General features: G+C 32.3%; 1 pseudogene; it reads right to left on the minus strand.

Moving 5' to 3' along the window:
- Positions 1–3,071: 3,071 nt before the first annotated feature.
- LOC149543653 (histidine biosynthesis bifunctional protein hisIE, chloroplastic-like) overlaps positions 3,072–20,228 on the minus strand; it is a 208,649-nt pseudogene continuing 191,492 nt past the window's right edge.

Below are 20,228 nucleotides of genomic sequence, written 5' to 3' on the forward strand. Positions count from 1 at the left end.
CTCATTGTCTTCTCTATGTTACCTATAGAGGTAGAAAGGAATGAAGGATCCTTCTCAAGAATTTCTTTAAATCTCATTCTTTAGGAGGCTTTCTTTTTCAAAAATCTATATTTTATTATTCACTAGCTCAACATCATAAGGCAAAATCCTTTTTGCCTTTCTAAGAGCCTTAAATAGGTTATCCTTTGACCCCAAAAACTTAATTAAGAGTAAGACTTTTGCAACAAGAGGTCTATCCAAGACATCATTAAAATTTTGGAATGGTCAAAGATGATATAGTCCACATCTTCTTCAACTAACCCTAATGTTTTCATTCATTAAATTGTATGCTTCAAATGCATTCCCTCACGAATAAGAACATTTGGCCTTTTGATAATTGTTTTTCTTACCTACACTCTAGTGAATCCAAAATCATTATACATATCCATTACTAGGGTATCAATTACTCTATCTAAGATTCCTTACTAGCACTCTCACTAGAAGATCAAGGAAGAGAAATAGCTTAATGTCCACAAGTCTCCCAAATTTTTTCTAGGGTTCTATGTCCAAATTAATTAGGCAATATTTTCAAAATTGGTAAATATGAATAATGTTTGAATCACCATAACCAATGGCCAAAGTAAAAATTACCTTGAACCCTTACAAAAAAAATGAAAAATACATGCAACCCTTATGTTAAAATTAAATAAGAAAATAGAAGAGGACAAGACCTTACCTTGAAAACAAGTTCCAAATAGAAGAGGATGTAGATAATCCAAATGAATCCATCAAGCTTACCTTGATGGCACTAAAAATCTCTTAATTGTTCATGTCTAAAGCCTCTCTCTCACACTTTGTTGCATGATATGAAATGTTGTTTCACTTTTTTTTGTTTATATCCCCAAAATATTGAAACTTCAACACCAATCTTAACTATAGCCAAAACTTTGATTTTATCAGGATCAATTTTTTTTAAAAATGAATTTGACAAGACAAATTGACCTATTGTCAAAAATTATGTCAAAGACTACCCCCAAATGTACTAGTGAGCAACCGAGAAACTCAACATAAGAGCACTAGAACACCAATTGAGCACAGTGTCAGCTGAGATAAACATCCACTGAGTTGTACAAAGATCATCAAGCACTATTTCCATTGAGTAGAACTCCAACATAGTATCACCAAGTCCTTGAGGAAAAATAGCAATCAAGAGAAACCTTAGAAGCAATCGAGCATCATTTCCTTTCAACCAAGTTCTCCAACTCCAAGATCAAAACTAGTCTAACAAACAATATTGCCAACTACCCTAGAATGCTCCTACATCATTCAAGAAAGATTAATTACAGTCAAAGGAAAACATCCAAAGAACCCCTCTCCTTTTGACATGACCCTTACATCTAAGGGAAAATATTAATCTTGTTGTTACTTTTTCTTTCTAGGGTTATCTACTATTTGATTATTTTTCTCATCTTGGCTGCCAATTTGTGTCTACGTGGGTTTTTTTTTGGTTGGCACTACCTTACTCATATTTATCAAGTTTTTCTCTTTATTTAGTTTATCTTTGTGGATCTCATTGTATATATTCTGATGTGGGTTTCAAGCCCCTTTGTTCAAAACCTATCTTGTATTAGGTTTCAAGGTCCATTAAAAACTTGTTGTCACTTAATTAAAAAAATTTACAAAACAATATATCAAAAATGAGTTCATCAACTATATAAGAAAATGAATTTATCCTTTTAAACTTTCTTTCTATTTCACAAGGATGCTCCCCTACTATTTTGGGGTAGTATTCATTGTAAGGATGTGAAGATAAAACTTTGTTGTCTCTAGAGCCCTCCCATTTTTTCCAAATTCAAAAATGTCCTAGATATAGATACAATTGGTCATCATCATTTTTCTAGTCGGATAGATAACATCAAAACACCCTAAAAAATAATAATAATATTTTTTTTTGGTGTTTGCATGGACCACAGATTGGTTTAAAAATATAAAAAAACTACAAACCCTATTTGGTCTCATTAGAAGACTAAAACATTAACTCTTCTACTCAATTTTAGATTTTTCATACGTGTTGGGAGTTAAAAAAAATATAGAGTAGAAACAACAATGAAGAATATTGCACTTAGTAGCTAGTATTTTATTATTTTAGTTGGACTTCTCTTTATGTTATTTTGAATTTTAGTATATGTATGTCATATTGTTGCAATGGAAGTACCTGACATTTTTCATTTGATATTTTTTCATGTATTGATCTTATAAAATGTGTATAGTGACTAGTTTATCACTATTATGATATGCGTATTTGAATTTTGTATTACCCTAAATTATTGTCCCCCTAAATTTTTGCTTTGACCCATACCTGTACTAGAAACACATACCTGTCCCCTAAAACACCCAAACTTGAAAACTCCATTGAGCATAGAATTTTCTTCTAGCTTGAACAACTATGTATTTTTCAATATCATCTCTTCAATGTTTTAGACCACCCAAAAAATTCCTTTTGCATTGCAAACTCATTTCTAAGAGAAAACCAACTTAAATCGTGACTCAAGAGACCATTAGACATCTCTTCTTTAACCCAATGGTTGGATAACTTTGACCAAATTTTATATCAAATTAATTGAACATTTCAGTATTAAGTATGTTGCATTTAATTGGAGGCCTCTATTTAGAGATTATATTTAGGTCTTAAGATTATTTTTATAGTGTCATTTTTCCTTATATGAAAATAGCATGCAATTTAATCAAGCACAAATAGCATGCAATATAACCAAGAACAAAGCCTTTATCTATGCATTATTTAGATCTTAAGTTATGTTTTTATAACACATTTTTTCCTTAGAAGTAAATATCATGATATATAAATAGAGAGAGAGAGAGAGAGAGGGATGGATGGATTGGAAATGAAGTTTAAAGAAATATACAAATGTGTCAAGAGCTTACAACTTAGAATCTGTTGTGCAGACACAAATCTTGCAAAACATAATCTGTAAAAATAAAAAAATAAGTAGTTTGAAATAAGCTTTTTATTTTATATCAATCAAAATCTCTTGCCTCAATTGAAAATTCTTGTAAAATTTGGTAAACCTCTTTTACATATTTTGAATGCACTGGATACATTGTAATATAGCTTGCACTAAATGTTGATTGGAAAACTTGTCTCTTATAGAAAGCATCATTATGATATAAATTATTTTTAACTCTTTTGTCATTTGTATGATATTATCCATTTCTATTTTCATTTTCCTTAAGAAAAATCTTCCACTAATTCTTTTTCTACTATTATTTTCTTCAATGCCCAATTTACTAAATTGAGCTCTTAAAATCTCAAGAACTTCCTCAATTTACACATTTTCAATTGTAAGAAACACCATAGTATGGTAAAGGATGTCAACTATTTCAAAATTAGTACACAGGTTGTCTTCATTGTCCTCCAAGGTCTAGCACAATTCACTGGTCTCTTCACTGCAAGACAAAGGGTTGAATCCCTTAAGAATTAAGCAAAATAAGATGAGTAGTAAATGGATGGAGTGAATATGTAACCAAGCCATATAAAGATTTGGAATGGAATATATATGTATATATATAGACACACACACACACACACACACACACACACACACACACACACACACACACACACATAGAACAATACAGTAGGAGAGCAGATAATCATACAAGGAGATTTGTAAAAAAACATTTGGGAAGATGGGTGGCCATGCAAATATAGATGATGAAACATAGAAGTTTGAGAGAAATGTGTCAAAGCCCAAATATCTATAATTTAATTCAAATTTTCAACTTTGTATACCTTGATTTGTTTCCTATAATATATTCCTGAGTAAAAGTATAAAGTTGTGTCACCTTTCAGGATGACTTATCAAAATGACTGAATTTGGGTATTTCTATCTAAAAATAAAAAAATTTCAAACATATGATCTAGATAAACTCATTCTAGCTAAGTTACAAATGGTCTCACACTTTTCCATTTGGAAATGTCTAATAATGTATATTTTATACTACTTTGTATCCAATTACTAAAGAAATAAAATTATTTCAAAAAACTAATGTTTCAATAAATCTTACTATTTTTTATTAAATTTTCTAAATAACATATAAACACCATTTTATAGAACTCAGAGTCAAGAATATTCTCACATAGAGTTTATAGTGTTTTAATTAGAGATAGTATATTTTAATTAAAAAATTCTAAAAGCACATATTTTAACACTCAAAAAGATGTCAGTTTTGAGGAAAAAAATATTAAATAATATCAAAAAAATTAAAAAATTATATGACATTCTAGACGAGAGACTCGTCTTCTAGAATCTATAATTTTTCTCCTAGTTAGAATGGATTTGTTTCAAAAAAAGTGTTGGTAGATGAAAACTATCTACTTTAGGTGAGTTGAAATTTGAATCTTTATAAAAGAGAAAACATAGGTCTAAAGTCAAATTTTGTTTGTGATTGTTGTAGTTATATATGTTATCTATAACATAGTCTAAGATCAAAGGAAAATAAGTTTATTTCCATATAGTTTTGTGGTGGGAATTAGACCCCTAATTTTTAGATTTTTCAATAGCTAAAAAAATTATATAAAAATTAGGAAAATATATCATTTCTTATTCCAGATAATTATTAAAAATTATAATCCCAAACTCCATCGATTTCTACACATTTCATTAGTTTACTTCATTTCCAAATTCAAAATAATAGTACCAATTTTATGTCATTCAAGGTGAACAATTATACTTTTATCAGCCTTTTCCTTTATAAAAGGGTGACAGAGGTTTGTGCTTTATCTCTCCTAAAATTCTAGAAATTGCTAAATTGTCATCTCCTTAGGGAAAAAATTAACAAGAATGGGTGGTAAAATAGTCCTACAACATTTTGGTGATGAGAGTTTTGAATCACTTTGTATGCTTATGAATCTTTAAAAATGTTATTACTTTCCACAAAATGATTGTAACTCATTTATTACCAAATTTTCAAAAGTAGTCTCGTAAATGGCATTTGTAGATGATAGAAACCAACACAAACCTCAATTAAATTACTATTCTAGTCATGATAGAGAAACACACTAAGAATCTCTAATCTTAATCTAGATTTACAATTTAGAATAGAACATAATATGTAATATTATATTGAGCTTGATAATTTGCAATAAATGTTTAAATGTTTTGCCCAACAAAATTGAGGATGATAATATTATTCTATCCAAACTTGTATTTAAAGATCATGCAAGTATCTACTTGAATCCTAGGCCTAAAAAAATATTTGATCTCTAAAGTTGATCTTAATACTTTCATCCTTTGCACATGTAATGACATGCTAAGTAAAGATAGAAAAATCAAATAACAAGTCCAATTAATACCTTACAATACTACGTGAGCAATAAAATTCTTGTAGTCCATAAGTTTTCGTCTTATTAGACAACCAACATGTAGTACCTAAGCAAACCAAGATTTATGCAACATAACTTAATGCCAATATTCTGACGTAGAGATGAATTTACATTTTCTTTGAAGATTATAATTACATAAGAATTACAAAATAACTATTCACTGAGAACAAATTTCTCCCCTTTTACTTCCTTTTTGACCACCTTTTCCCTCTCCTTTTTATCTTTAGCATCATCAATTAGACATAAACATTTTTTAATTGTTATCACCAATGATTCAATCACATCTTAATGACCTGAGTTAAAATTCCCTTTAAAATTGCTTCACAAACTCTTTCAAAGATTAGAGAGGTTCTTGAAAAATTGTTGGCATCATGCAATGGTTTCAAAACTAGGTTCAAGTGTCAATGCTTCATTATTAACTTAGTCAAAAGGTATTTTTTCAAGAAAGAAACAACTTACAGGAAACTGAAGAGTCAACCAAACTAATTCTCTCTTAAAAAATCTTCTCTTTTATTTGGCCAAAAAAAATTCAAACTAGAGTGTAGATGTATGGATTGCTAGAATCTTGTTGCAAGATGTCTAATTACCTAGCCATGAGAAGTATTTAGTTACTTGGTAGGTAGGAAACATCCAATAGTCAGGCTCAATGTTCACAGGAAGGATTGGGTCTAACCAAACTAGGATTAGCTACACCCAAACTACTCTTAAAGAATGGATAAAACTTTAAAATTTTGGGTAACAAAACTAAAACTCTAAGAGGGAAATTTATTTTCTAGGTATTTGATAAAGCCTGAAAAGTATGTTAAAAATAATAGTGTTTTTGATAAGATAAACAGGCTTTGAAGGGACCCTAAAACCCATTACAAATCAAGATATTTCAATAAAGCCCAAACCAAACAAACTACAGTCCTGAAAAATAATATTGTTGAAAGTATAAGAATGTGGAACAATAGTTATTTTATCACTAATGTCAAACTTGCTACTTGCTGGTGAAACAATTGCTTACTTTGAACAGAATGCTATCATTTTTTTGATTGATAAATAGGATATCAAAAGAAAGAATAAAAAGAGTACCTAGAGAAAGGTTGAGTTATATGGTGTCAAAAAGGAGCACTGAGGTCATATAAGACATGGATGATATAGTTTATTGTTTACCTATTTAAGGCTATAATGAAAGGTTATGAAAGCTAAGAGATAAAGAAGACTATGTTGTAAAATTTGTCTCCAAAGCATGATCGAGTGAATAGTTGGAGCTGAGCAAAATTAGTTGAAGCCAAGAAGAAAATAAGTATGTGTAAAATAATAGAAGAAAGAAATTATGTGTTGAGAAATAGAGAAAATTTAGTTAGTTTCAAGTGACAACAGTCTATTGTGTTCGCCAAGTAAATTTTAGTGGATGCCAAGCAACCTAGTATGTAGCAAGCATCAGAGATTAGTTATTGTCAACTGACAACATAAAGATTTTAATTGAAGATTCAATGAATTTGAGCAAACAAGGTTGATTTATTTAATTGTGTGAAGCATGTGAAAGATATTATTGAAGAATTGGTGGTACATAACTTAAGATAAACCATTTTGAGGTGAATTTATAAAGGATTGTAAGAGAAGTTTCTAGAGGAACAAAATAGAAATGAGGGAGGATTCATTTAATCTATCCTAAACCTACGGTAAAGAATTTTTGGAGATTGAGCTACGAGAGATCTATATTTCCTATTTAAGGAGATATAAGGCCAGAAGCAAAATGCCAGTCAAGAAGTTAGAGTGTGTGTGAAAAGACAAGGAGTCTTAAGGTACTGCTTCATATGGTGGTCAAATGAATGGATCTATAGATGGCATACTAAGCAAGAAGGCTTAATGTGGTGAATTCTCAAATGGGAAAACAAGCTATCAGAGACAAAGTATATTTAATAAAAAACAAAATGGAGTATTGACTTGCAAATCTCAAATTTGCAAGTGATTTATTTTTATTAGATCAATTCCTATTGCTACTTTCTAACAATTGTATGAATCTGGATAAATCCTTTGTATTAAGGTTGACCTAACACTCATTAATGAATCCCTTAACAAGGTGACATTCTAATGGAATATTCCAAAGTTCTCAAGCAAGGCTCACTCCTAATAGGGTGATTGAAATTCTTTAACTAGGTCATATTTAACCATGTGTGTTGTAACCATTAACAAGGTTGGCTCCTCAAAGGTCTCACTTTAGAAGAGTGAAAATTATTAGCATGTTATTGGTTAGGAACTTGTCTTTATCCCACCTATGACATTGGAAAGAAGACTATCTCTAGCCCACCTAGTCCCTCACACATCTCAAATATGCGTAAAGTTGTCCTATACTTTAATAGAAGTTGGGGGGAGGACATTACGTCCCCCATGAAAGGTACTCCTAGAGGTGTGGGGAAAAAAGGGAAGCATATGCACAACCAAAGCTAAAGAAAGGCTTAGCTAGAGCAATCAATCAAAGAGATGGTAGAAAATCACACACCCTAGTAGAATTATACGCAAAAGTTATGCATTTCATTGCAACTACATTTTATTTCTTGTAGGTGAATGAGGATGTTTAGCAATTGGGAAAGGAGAGTGAAACTACACACTCTATTTATCACTTCCTAGGAAAGGATTGGTTTAAGATGCTCCTAGAAAAATTTGTTAAAGAGGAGGCAATGGACATGAATAGGGATGAGCTTGAGGAGAAGAAGAATGAGGAACCAAGAAATAATGAGGGAAGTTAGCCCTGATTATGTTTTTTCTTCTAGTTTTTATGTTTTTGATCACTCTGAACTTGGTTCCCTATGGGGCTTTATTACGTATATCTCTATGATTAAGTGCTAGATTGATAGCAGCAATATGATCCTTTGTTTCTTGAATACTTTTCCATTTTTTTGTTGATTAGTAATAGGATTGATGGTAACAATTTTTTCAATTCTAGAACTTATATGTTTTTTGAAGTATACAATTAGTATCTATTAAATAATTGGGAGGTAACCTCTAGTTGATCCTTCAACTTTTTTTTAACTCATAGTTAGCCTCCTTCCTTTTGGCTGCTACCTAATACTTTGAAAACTTATGTTTACATTACTTCAAGGTTCATTTGACCTAGGATAGTAATATATTAAGGATTGAGATATTGGATGATCTAATTAATGCATGCACCTACAAATGTTAAGTACTCAAAAGTTTTATTTGTACATTTGGACCTTCAATAACTTATTCACCCTTCCTCTCAATTATAATAAATATTCTAAAAGTTGGTATCAAAGCTCTTGGTGCTTGAGAGGAAAATTTTTAAGGTACTTAAATCTAAAGGTCAAGATGTAAAGGAAGGGTGTACCTAAGCTAAACAAGGAGAAGGAATCAAATGATCATGATGATGAGGTTGACCATCTTGCTATGAAAGATGAATTTGATGGATTTGGGGCAACTACATTTGTATCTTATGTAACCAAAGAGGATAGATGGATCAGTGATAGTGTGTGTTCCCATCACATAACTAGAAGCAAAAGTAACTTCATCACCCTTGATCACTATCATTGAAATAATGTTAGATTTGGTAATGATGCAAAATGTCTAATCAAAGGTAAAGGATCAAGAAGACTAATAGAAAAGATCATGTATGACAATGCTTACTATGTGAAAGGACTTAACTATAATTTACTGAGTGTGTCACAATTGAATAGGTCAGGATGCAAAGTTGAATTTGGTAACAAGAAGGAAAAAATCTATGATGTTAATGGTAAACTCATTTGAAGTGGAGATCAAACTAGAGGTAACCTATTTTATATTGAAATGAATGATGAAATTTGTATTTTTGTGCCATTTGATGATGTGTGGTGAATGCACAAGAGGTTATGACATGTAAAGTTTGACAACTTGGTCAATATCAGTAAGATGAAGAGAGTCATAGGTTTTCCAAAACTAAGGAAACCTGATAATGTGATTTTCGAGCAGTGTTAGTTAAGAAAAATGACAAAATCTACTTTTAAGAGTAAGACTCATACCTCAAACGAAATTCTTGAGTTAGTTTATACTAACTTGCGTGGAGCAATTAATGTATGAAGCTACAAAGGTGACAAGTATTTTATCTTATTTGTTGATGATTTTTCTAGGGTGATGGTCCAATGATGTTTTTAAGAAAAAAATATGATGTTTATCAAATTTTTAAGTGGTATTTGGAAAGAATTGAAAAGGAGATAGGTAAAAGTGTGAAGTGTCTAAGATCTTATGGAGGTGGAGATTTACATAAAATGAGTTCAACTATTTTTGCAATGATAGAGGAATCAAAAGATAAAATTTTCCACTAAGGACACCTCCACAAAATGAGATAGCTAAAAGGAGAAACATATTTGTAATGGATTGTGCTAGTACACTAATGATGGAGAAGAATGTTGCTTTGAAATATTGGACAGAATCTGTTAGTAAAGTTGTCTATACTTTGAACATAGTACAAGTTAAGAAAGGTACAAATTTCACACCTTTCGATTTAATGTATGGGCACTCACCCAATGTAAAGTATTTTAAGGTATTTGGAAGCATGTGCCTTATTCGTAAGGACTATAGAAAAGGTAAACTTGATGAAAAAATTGATGAATTTATATTCCTAAGATATTCCACAAGAAGTAAAGCTTATAAGTTTTTAAATACTAACACTAACAAGATTGTTGAAAGTGAAAATGTGAAAGTTAATGAATATACAAAGGTACATGAAGAAGAAGCAGAAATAAAACTTGAGGACTACAAAACTTTTATATATTACTATGAAGGAAAGACCATTGAGGAACCTAAGAATTAATCTTTTAATCAAAAAGAATTAGTGACTGATAATTCATAGACAATGGATGTCAAGTTGTAATCAAGGACCGAGTTACCCTAAGAAGATAAGGTACATTAAGATGTTTAGATCAACTTACAAGAGAGGAATGTTGAGTTACCTAATAGAGAAATGTACAATGAACCTAAGATTGAACTTCAAGAATAACCTATTGAAGAAAGAAGAAAAAACCCAAGATTATAAAAATATGTCAAAAGACATAGCCTTGATGAAAAAAATCATTATAGATAAAGAAGGTTGAAAAATGATAGAAAAAAATTAAGGAGTGCAACATGCTTATTAAGTGTAAACAAACCTAAATCAGTAAAGGATGCATTGGAGAATGAAGAATGGATTAGAGTTATGAATGATGAAATTCATCAGATTGAGAAGAACAAAACCTAGTCACTAGTACTCAAACAAGAAAAAAAGAATGTTATTGGAACCAAGTGTGTGTACATAAACAAGTTAGATCAGAATGGTGAAGTAACAAGGAATAACACAAGATTCGTCTTCAAAATATATGGACAAGAAAAGGAAACTGACAAAGGGAGAACCTTAAATGTTGATATCTACATATTTAGATGATGTGTCTTTGGCATTGTTGTCAAAGAGGGATAATATCATAATGAAGATTATTGAAGGAGAATATGAAATAGAAGAAAGAGGGATAAATTATTGATAGAGATAGATGGAATGCTACAAAGGAGGTACACAAAGATATTTGATTAGAACAAAGAGTTTGAGGGTAGCCTATAATGAAGTGTTGAATATAGATAGATGGAGAGATTTCAATACAAGGTATTAAGTTTTATTTTTGGTATTTTTGTTAGTATTGGTTTTCCATCAAGGCCAAAGAGGGAGAATGTTGAAAAAGAAGATTTTTGAAAGTATAGGAATGTGGAAAAATCATTATTTTTCCAATGGTGTCAAACCTACTTCTTTCTCATTAGAGAAATCCTTAATTTGATCTAAATGCTATCATTTGTTTAATTGGTGAAGAAGATTTGAAAAGAGAGAATACCAAGAGTACATAGAGAAAGGTTGAGTTTTATGGTTTCTAAAAGGTGCACTAAGAATAGATAAGACTTTGATGATATAGTTTATTTTTTATCTACTTAAGGATGTAATGAAAGGTCATGAAAGCTAAGAGTTAAAGAAGACTATGTTATCAAATGTGTTTGTCAAGCTTAACCAAGTGAACAGTAGGAGCTAAGCCAATTTAGTTCAAGCCGAACATAAAATTAGTGTGTTAATTAACAAAAGAAAGATAGTATATGTTGAGCAATAGAAAAAATTTATTTAGTATCAAGCGACATTAAACTTCTCTATTGGCCAATTAATTTTTTTAGATGTCAAGCAACCCAGTGTGAGTCAAGTGTCAGATGTTACTTATTGTTGAGTGACATCATAAAGAGCTTAATTAAAGATTCTATGAATTTGAGCCAACAAAGTTGATTTCTTGAATTGTGTGAAGTGTGTTCAAGATAAGATTGATGAGTTAGTGTCATAAAAGTCAAGATAAACCATTGTGAGATGAATTTAATGAGTATTGTAAGAGAAGCTTCTAGAGGAGCAATATATAAATGACGGAGGATTCCTTTAATCTAACCTAAACCTATGGTGAAGCAATTTTTGAGATCGACCCATAAGAGATCTAAATTTCTTATTTAATGAGAGACAAGGCTAGAAGAGAAAAACTAGTCAAGAAGTCATAGTGTGATTGAAAAGACTAGGATTCTTAAGGCGTTGCTTCATATGGTGGCCAAATGAATGGATCTATAGATGGCATATAAGAAAGAAGGATTAAGGTGGTGAGTTCTTGAAGGGGTGAACAAGCTATCAGAGAGAAAAGAGATTGAATGAGAAGAAGAATGGAGAATTGACTTAGAGATTTGAAATATAAAAGTGAGGTTTCTTTATTATCAGATCAAGTCCTACTACTACTTTCTATCAATTATACTAGTCTAGATAAATCCTTTGGGTTAAGGTCGAACTAATAGTCATGAGTAAATTCTTTAATAGGGTGACATTCTAATAGAATGTTCTTAAGTTCTCTAAAAAGGCTCACTTCTAATAGGGTGATTGAAATCCTTTAACCAGGTCACATTTAATAGTGTGTACTATAACCTTTAACATGGTTGGCTCCTCATAGGGCTCACTTCAGAAGAGTGAAAATTGGTATCATATTTCTCACATTTTTTGCTAAATTGGGTTTCCACATTGAATTCTTGTGTCCAAATTATGTGGATAATTTTATGTTAATTTATGTTTACATTACTACAATGTTCATTTGACCTAGGGTTGTAATATATTAAGGATTAAGATATTGGATGATCTAATCAACGCATGCACCTATAGATGTTAAGTACTAAAAAAAATTATTTGTACATTTTGACCTTGGATAACTGATTCACAAACCACCCCCCCACCCTGCAACATAGTTATTTAGACAATTATGGCACTCAACAATGCTATGCCCCATCAAAGGATTGATTTGGGCACAAGTGGCATTCCCTCCATGCAAGAGTATTATTGGATAGTTACAAAACTATTCCAAGAACCATTTCAAACATAGATCCTTTTCACTATTATAGTTGGGTTTTGATAATATTATTGTTAGAAAGTGCATTATATTCTCACTATCCATGATGATATACTAAAGGAAAAAGGATGTGCTCACAAACCTAAAATAATGTCAGACCTACCCAATGTTTAGAGAGTGTGCCAATTCTTAGAGATTACAATTTGAAGGGTTATGGTACACAAATCCACAACTTAAGTAAACTTGAAAATCCCTTGAGAAGGCTGGTTTGTTAGTTTGAGATGATTAACTAGTGGTAGTGTTGGGAAAGGAGATGGTAGCTAAACCTAAGGTGAGTTTGTTAGGAACTCTTATAGGACATTGAATCAATGCTTGGGATGAATAGGTTTTACTGCATCTTCATGTTATTCCTCATTCTTTGGGTTTAACATTTATTTTTGTGTTGTCTATTTTCTACAATGATAACTAACACTAGTGTACGGTATAGCTCCATTTCCAAATTTTACGTGGCTTGGTGCCTCATCTCTCAACTTGCTTTTCCTAGCAATTTTGTGCAAAATAGTTCTAATAGGAAGACTTAGTTAGTGTCCATAGATACAATTTCAACTCTTGAAGGTTCCCAATAAAATCCCCTATTTAAATATAGAAAAAATAAAAATAACTATATGTAAGTCAAATATATCTATATACTATCAACAAAAGTCTTTACTAAAAGTTAAATGTTAACTTAGCTACATAGAAATCCTTCTTCAAGCTTGAGTCCAAATTCATAAGAAGCCAAATTTGGGAAATTGAATTGCTGAAATAGCATACAATAAATTTTTCTTGTCAATGTTTCTATGTGGGTATAAATGTGTGTGTATTATACTAAAGATTATTGGAAAAATAGTGAAAATAATAATTTCCATTTTTATTTTACTAATAATTTAAATGTATATAAATTATTAACTCATTACTTCATGAAATATTGTAAGCATTTCTAAAATTATTTCATGATGTAAGTTTATAAATCAATATAATATTCATTTTTTTTTATTATAGTGCTATATATAAGCATTATATTAATGTGTTTCATTTCATACTATCCTTTTATATGAACTTATAATTCAACTAATGTTATAAGAAAAAAATTAGAGAATAATATCTTTAAGTTAGTGGTTAAGCATTGTCAAATTTAATAATCAATGATTTTACCAATCTAATTACAATTAAAATGCAAATTTCAAATTTTTCTATCAGATGATTATAACATAGTTTGCAAAATTTTCAGTCCCTTTCCAAAAAGCTATTATATTAGGATTTTTTTAAATTATTTTAGTAAATATTAACATTAATAAAATTTCTTAAACTAGAGCCAATAATACACCCAAGTTAAAAAAACGTTGTTAGAAAGTATTAGAATAGAAAACTAACCATACTGTAATGGTACCAATGGGGTATAAGAAAAATTGAGGCCAACCAATGGATACTTTCCCCAAGAATCTTAGAGAACACACTAAAAGTCTAAATTCAATCTAAAAAGTGTTAATTGAGTCCTCTAGGCCAAATCAGCTCATGGCCAACATCAAACATCCCCTCTTGTAAAGCTAGTGGTCACCAAGAAAGTCAAAACCAACTACAATATGGAATTGACTAAAAATGGGGACATAATAGTCCTCCCTCGCCAAACATTAATTTTCCTCAAACAATGCAAACAATACCTTGAAATCATCACAATGATCCAAACTAAAACCAAATATGATCCCCAAGACCCTTAATTAATCTCAAAAATTTACCACAACGTGCTCATTGCACCACTCCAACTTATAAATCCATCATAGCAAATTCACACTCTCCTCTCCTATGAGTCAATTATTACAATAATAGATAGCTTCTATTATCATTATTTAGTATCCAATGGTTATCTATTGTAATCTTATACATATATATTAGAATGTTTCTAATATTTAGCTTACTATTTCTAGAATAGAATGTTTCTATTCTTTATGATTGTTTGTTAAGGAAAAATCATTCATTCACTTTTATAAATTGATCTCATGACCACTATTAATATTAAGAAAATATTTTCCATTTACTTTGTAATATGGTATTATAGCCAATACTCTAATTTTTTTTTAAAATAACTATAATTTCTTGGTTTAAATTATATTCCTTTTATTTTCAAAATTATTTACATGCATATTTTCTTTCAAAACTCTCTATAATCTAACTAGGATTTTTGTTCTAAGAGATCTGATTTGGCTAACTTATGGTTTGGTTCTACAACCCATTTCTTTCAAGATCCATCTATTTTTCTACACATTTTTGTCATTTTTGTGAATTTTTTAGTAGGGCCATTTTTGTTAAAAACCCTAATTTTTTTGTACCGGATCAAAAAATAATTTACAAATTCTTGGTGGGTTTTTTGAGATCTCAACTATGTTATATATTTTTTCTTTTGTTTTTCAATTTTCAAGCCAACAAATCTAGAAATCAACAACATATTATTTTTAGATTTTTTGAGCTCTATTATGGGTCACCCTTAAATTTTTTCAGTCTTCTAGTTTTTTGCCTCAAATAATGTGCCTTCATAGATTTTCATGTCTTTTCATTGAAAAAAATACTATAGCATGATTGACCAATATTCTAATCAAGAACAATTCAAAATTCAAATGTCAAAAGTATGACACTCGGAAGGAGTGGATCATAGAAATTTTTATATTTCAGAATGCCAATGAGATTATTTCAAGGGTGTTACAAAATGTTTGATTTTCCTTGGTACTAATCAAGAATCATAGGATATATGAGTCTACTATCTATCACTTCACTCCCTAATGTGACTCTTTCAGACCATTTTCTCATCCACTTCTCCATTACTTGGTTTTCTACCCCTCCTCGTAATTGTAAAACTCAATTTTACCTTAATACTTCTGTGTTGTCCCATCTGCCCACTGCAACCCATATTTTACAAAATTGGAACCTCGAATGTAGGCCCTACTCATCCTCTAGGAGGATCCAATCATGGAATGACACCATCACCCGTACTGCAAGGTTTCTTTGCATTTATGGGAGGCAATTGGCTGCATACTACAAGAGATCCTATGAGGCCACTATCAAATATCTCCATATAGCCACTAAAGCTCTGGTCATGAATTCATTTGATATAGATCTCCAAGTTCATCTTGCCAACCATTGCCATTAGAAACTAGTTGCAGACAATTATGCGGCCTGAGAGCTCAACTAAATGCCCGCTTTCACTGGCTGGAGGTTCATGATCAAGCTTCCAAGGGATTTTTTAATGCATTGAGGGTATGCCACTCTATGGTGGGGATCAAGTACATTTGAGAGGCTCAACATACCCTCTATGAGCTTCCTGATATTCTTCAAGCCTTTGTTTGCCACTACGAAAAAGTTTTCACAACTGAGCGTCCCTCAGTGGCTAGGGACCAAGCCTTGCAGGCTTGTTTTGCTACCATGCCTAAAAAAATTAGTCCAAAAAAATATGCATTCTCTGAGAAAAAGCTCACTTTGGAGGACCTCAACGAAGTTGTCTTCTCCATGGTAGATGATAAGGCACCTGGTTGTGATGGCTTCCCTTGGGAATTTTACAAAGCATTTTGGGATGAGATTAGTCTAGAGCTACATAAGGTTTATATCAAGGCATACAATTCACATTCTCTAGGTAATCTTATTAAAAAAGGGAATATTAAATTCATACCTAAGGTTGGTGACCCTAAAGACATCTGTAATTGGAGGCCCATCACATTTTTGAATGTTTCCTATAAGATCATTGCCAAGGCTCTCTCACTCAAAATATGTCATCTTCTTCCTCAGATCATTCATCCTAAACAAATAGGTTTTATCAATTCCTATTATATCTTGGATAATATAATTATTATGTGGGAAGGGATGGAATGGGCTTGTCATTCCAAGAAATAGGCCATCTTTCTCAAAACTAAATTTGTTAAAGCTTATGATAGGATTGAGTGGCCTTTCATCCTAGCCATGCTTTAGGCTCTTGGGTTTGGCCCTACCCTTTTGCAGTCAGTCCAAATGATTTTTGGAGATGTGTCTGCTTGCATCTACATTAGTGGTCATTAATCTCAAGCAATGTGGCTTTATCATTCAATTCACCGAGGCTACCCACTAGTGCCCTTATTATATGTCTTGGCAATAGAAGGTTTTGGGTATTTTCTCAGAAATGCCATCTTCGAAAGAAGGGTCTAAGGTATTTCCCTTCAAGATTCCCCTAACTAGCTTGTGAATGGTCATTTTATAGATGACTCCTTCCTCACTCTCATTGAGGATGAAGAGAATGTTACCTCTAATTTGCAATATCTTGACACATTCTTTTCTGCTTCAAGGTCTCCCATTAAGTGGCACAAAACCCTTTGTTATAGATAGTCTTACCTTCCTCATCCTACTAGGCTTGAGCAATACCAATGGAAATATGTTCACCATAGGAACTTTATCATTTTTTGGGTATCCCCTTCACATTCCAAGCCTTAGTTGTTGAGCTCTAGAATGTGGTTCTTGCCAGAATAGAGAAGAAGCTAGAGTATTAGATCACCAAACCTCTCTCACTTGTAGGAAAATTCTAGATTTGTTCCAAACTGCTATCCATCACCCATGTTTATTATTCTTCATGTTGGGCTCCATCATCAAAGGCCTTCTAACTCAAACTTGAATGCCTTTTATGTGACTTCCTTTGGGCAACAAACGCTTCTCACTAGGGCTCTCATAGAGTTGCCAAGGATTTCTACTATCTCCCTAAGGAGTCTGGTGGCCTTATCTTGCTATCCACCTTGAAGCAATTTACTACTTTATGTGCCAAATGGGTGATTTGAGCTCTTTCTAGTATTGAAGACTTGAAGATTCTATTAAGGCATTGTATTTCTTCAGGCTTTCCAATTCAGTGGCTATCCTAGAAGGGGATTGGGTTTCAAATCCTTTTGATTACCACTAAACCTATTCAAATTTAGGGTACCTTTTTGTCCAAGAGTATTTGGAAAGCTTGGGAAGTAGTTAAGCCCTAGCTTTGTTGGGTTGGAAATGGATTCAAAGATGGGCTTTCCTTGAACCAACGTAATCTCTAGTGGTCACCTTTATTTGCTATACAAGGTATTCCCTTGGCTAAGGTGCATGGGGCTAGTTCTTTTCATTTTGTTAAATGTAGCATAAGGACCCCTAAAGATATTTTCTCCAAAGTTACTATGAGCTTATAGTCACGGGAAGACATGTGAGTGCAATTCCAACTCACTCATCCAAATCGACAGACTTTTGATCTTCTAATTTCTACGATGCCTTCACAGTCGTTACACAAAGTGGTCATTCAATCTTCTTGCCCTTGGTGGAAAGATTGGAAGTAGTATCTAGACACTTTAGTAACCAGCTATAAACCTAGATTGGGTTACTGATGGTTGGTTCCTCACTTGCCCATGGTTGATGTTCTCAACCAACATTGGCATTTGCAATCTTCGCATTGCACTTGGAGTCATAGTTCTCCACTATGTGGCATGCCATTACTAAACCCAAAATTGCACACTTTTCCTGATGTATTCTTTTCCAAGGCCTACCCTTGGGCTCCTAGCTATGGCATCTAGGAGTTCCTAAACCCTGTTGCCCTTTTTGTGGTCAACTAGAGTCTTTTTTGAACATTTTTTTATTATGTTGATGGGCTCAGTGTTACTATTGATGGATCCATGATCTCTTTTACCCCTTCGGCCTAGAACCTTTTTCAAGTGGCATATGGTTCTTCTAGGTGATAATACGTTGATTCCCTTCAAATATGTCTAGATATGGCATGCTTTTCAAATTGGAGATCTTATTCACCATTTGGAAAGATCGCAATGCAATCATTTATGCTCACAACACACTTGATATTAATGTGGCTATGTACTCTAAAGCATGTATTTATAACAATGTCATGTTGCAGATTCAAGTACAAATAGATAAAGTGGCTTTGGAGGTGGTGCACTTAGAGGAGCTTTTAGCTCATTAGGGGAGTGCCCCCTATGCAGTTGCTCATGTTCCATCGAATTTGGCCTCTGCTGACCATATGGTTGCCATCAAGGATGTAGTAGTTTTGCTCATAGCTCATGCATGCCTTGTTCTCAATAGCACCACACTCCCAACAATGGTACTTTTGGTTGGCACCACATTTTTGGAGGTTTTGCTGATCGACATCACTCAACCTCTCCTCCCTAGAGGTTTGGTTCAGGGTGGTCCCTAATGGCTCCTCCTATTGCTCCTACTATTGGTTGGCCCTCCACTCACCTGAACCAAAAGGGGGTGTTTCCTTAGCTAGATTTAGCCATTTCTACTCCTATGCCTAAGGTAGAGAAAGACAAAGATAGTTTTTTTGTTGCAGATGATGGTTGTATTCCCCCTAAGCCATCTACTCTCCCCACTTTTGGGTGGGGTTCTAATGATAAGGATCCTCCTTCCTCAACTGATGCTATATTGGTAGCTTGAGGATTTCATTTTTTTCTTTTGTTTTCTACAATATTTTGATGAATAATTGATTTTTGGCAAGTGGTCATTTGAACTCTTAGGGTGATCTTGTATCCCTCGGCCCCTTTTCATGAATATGTAACTTTATTGTATTTTTTAATATAAGGAAGGGACTATTAATAAAAAAAAATTGAGAGACGATGATAGTTCTCAAAAAATCCTTGGCTGATCATCATCTCTCTTAAATTCAATCTAGCAAGATAGGTGTTGAGATATGGACATGTCTCAAAGGTTTTCATGAGACTTCTGAAGAAAAAAAGATCTTTCTTAGTTGAGGAAAACTAAATTTTCTATTACCATGGATAAGAAACCCTAACTCCAAGCTCACTTGAATAGGATTTAGGAAATCCATTATTTGTGGCTTGTTATCGGCCACAAGATGGAGGAAGAGGACATTGTCATCATCACTCTCCAAATAATACCAAATTTCTATGAGCGTTTTTTTGAGACTCTCAACATCATGTCTTCTTGTGTTGGTTTGAAGTTCACCAATCTATACACACTTCTTATTAAGTAAGATTGGTGGAAACTATAGTTTGGAAGTAGTTTGAGCTCCAACTCCACAAAACAAACCTTTTTTGCCAAATCCTTTAAGAAGGATAAAGGCCTTTTTCAATAGTCTTCTCAATACACATCTTGTAATCTAGATTCAGAAGGCTCCTGGAAGAAAAATATTTAATGGAATATCGTCACAAGTTTGGGCACATGAAGGTTGACTATCAAAAGCACTTAGTTGCCCTATCTAAGTAATATGGTTCATGGCCCACAACGAATAGTGTAGAGCACCTCGAGCAAACACACTCTTCCTATAATGATTTCTAATAACTTTGTGCTCTAGATAGATTAACCATTAAGGAAGGGTATAATGATAATAGATAGTTTTTATTATCTTTTTTTAGTATCTAATGGTTATCTATTGTAATCTTCTATAAATATTAGAATGTTTCTAATATTTAGTTTTTAGTTTCTAGAATAGCATGTTTCTATTTTTTATAATT

This window comes from Cupressus sempervirens, chromosome 8, assembly GCF_028749045.1.
Source record: "Cupressus sempervirens isolate cs-2001-9-10 chromosome 8, ASM2874904v1, whole genome shotgun sequence".
In the NCBI taxonomy this organism is placed as follows: Eukaryota; Viridiplantae; Streptophyta; class Pinopsida; order Cupressales; family Cupressaceae; genus Cupressus; species Cupressus sempervirens.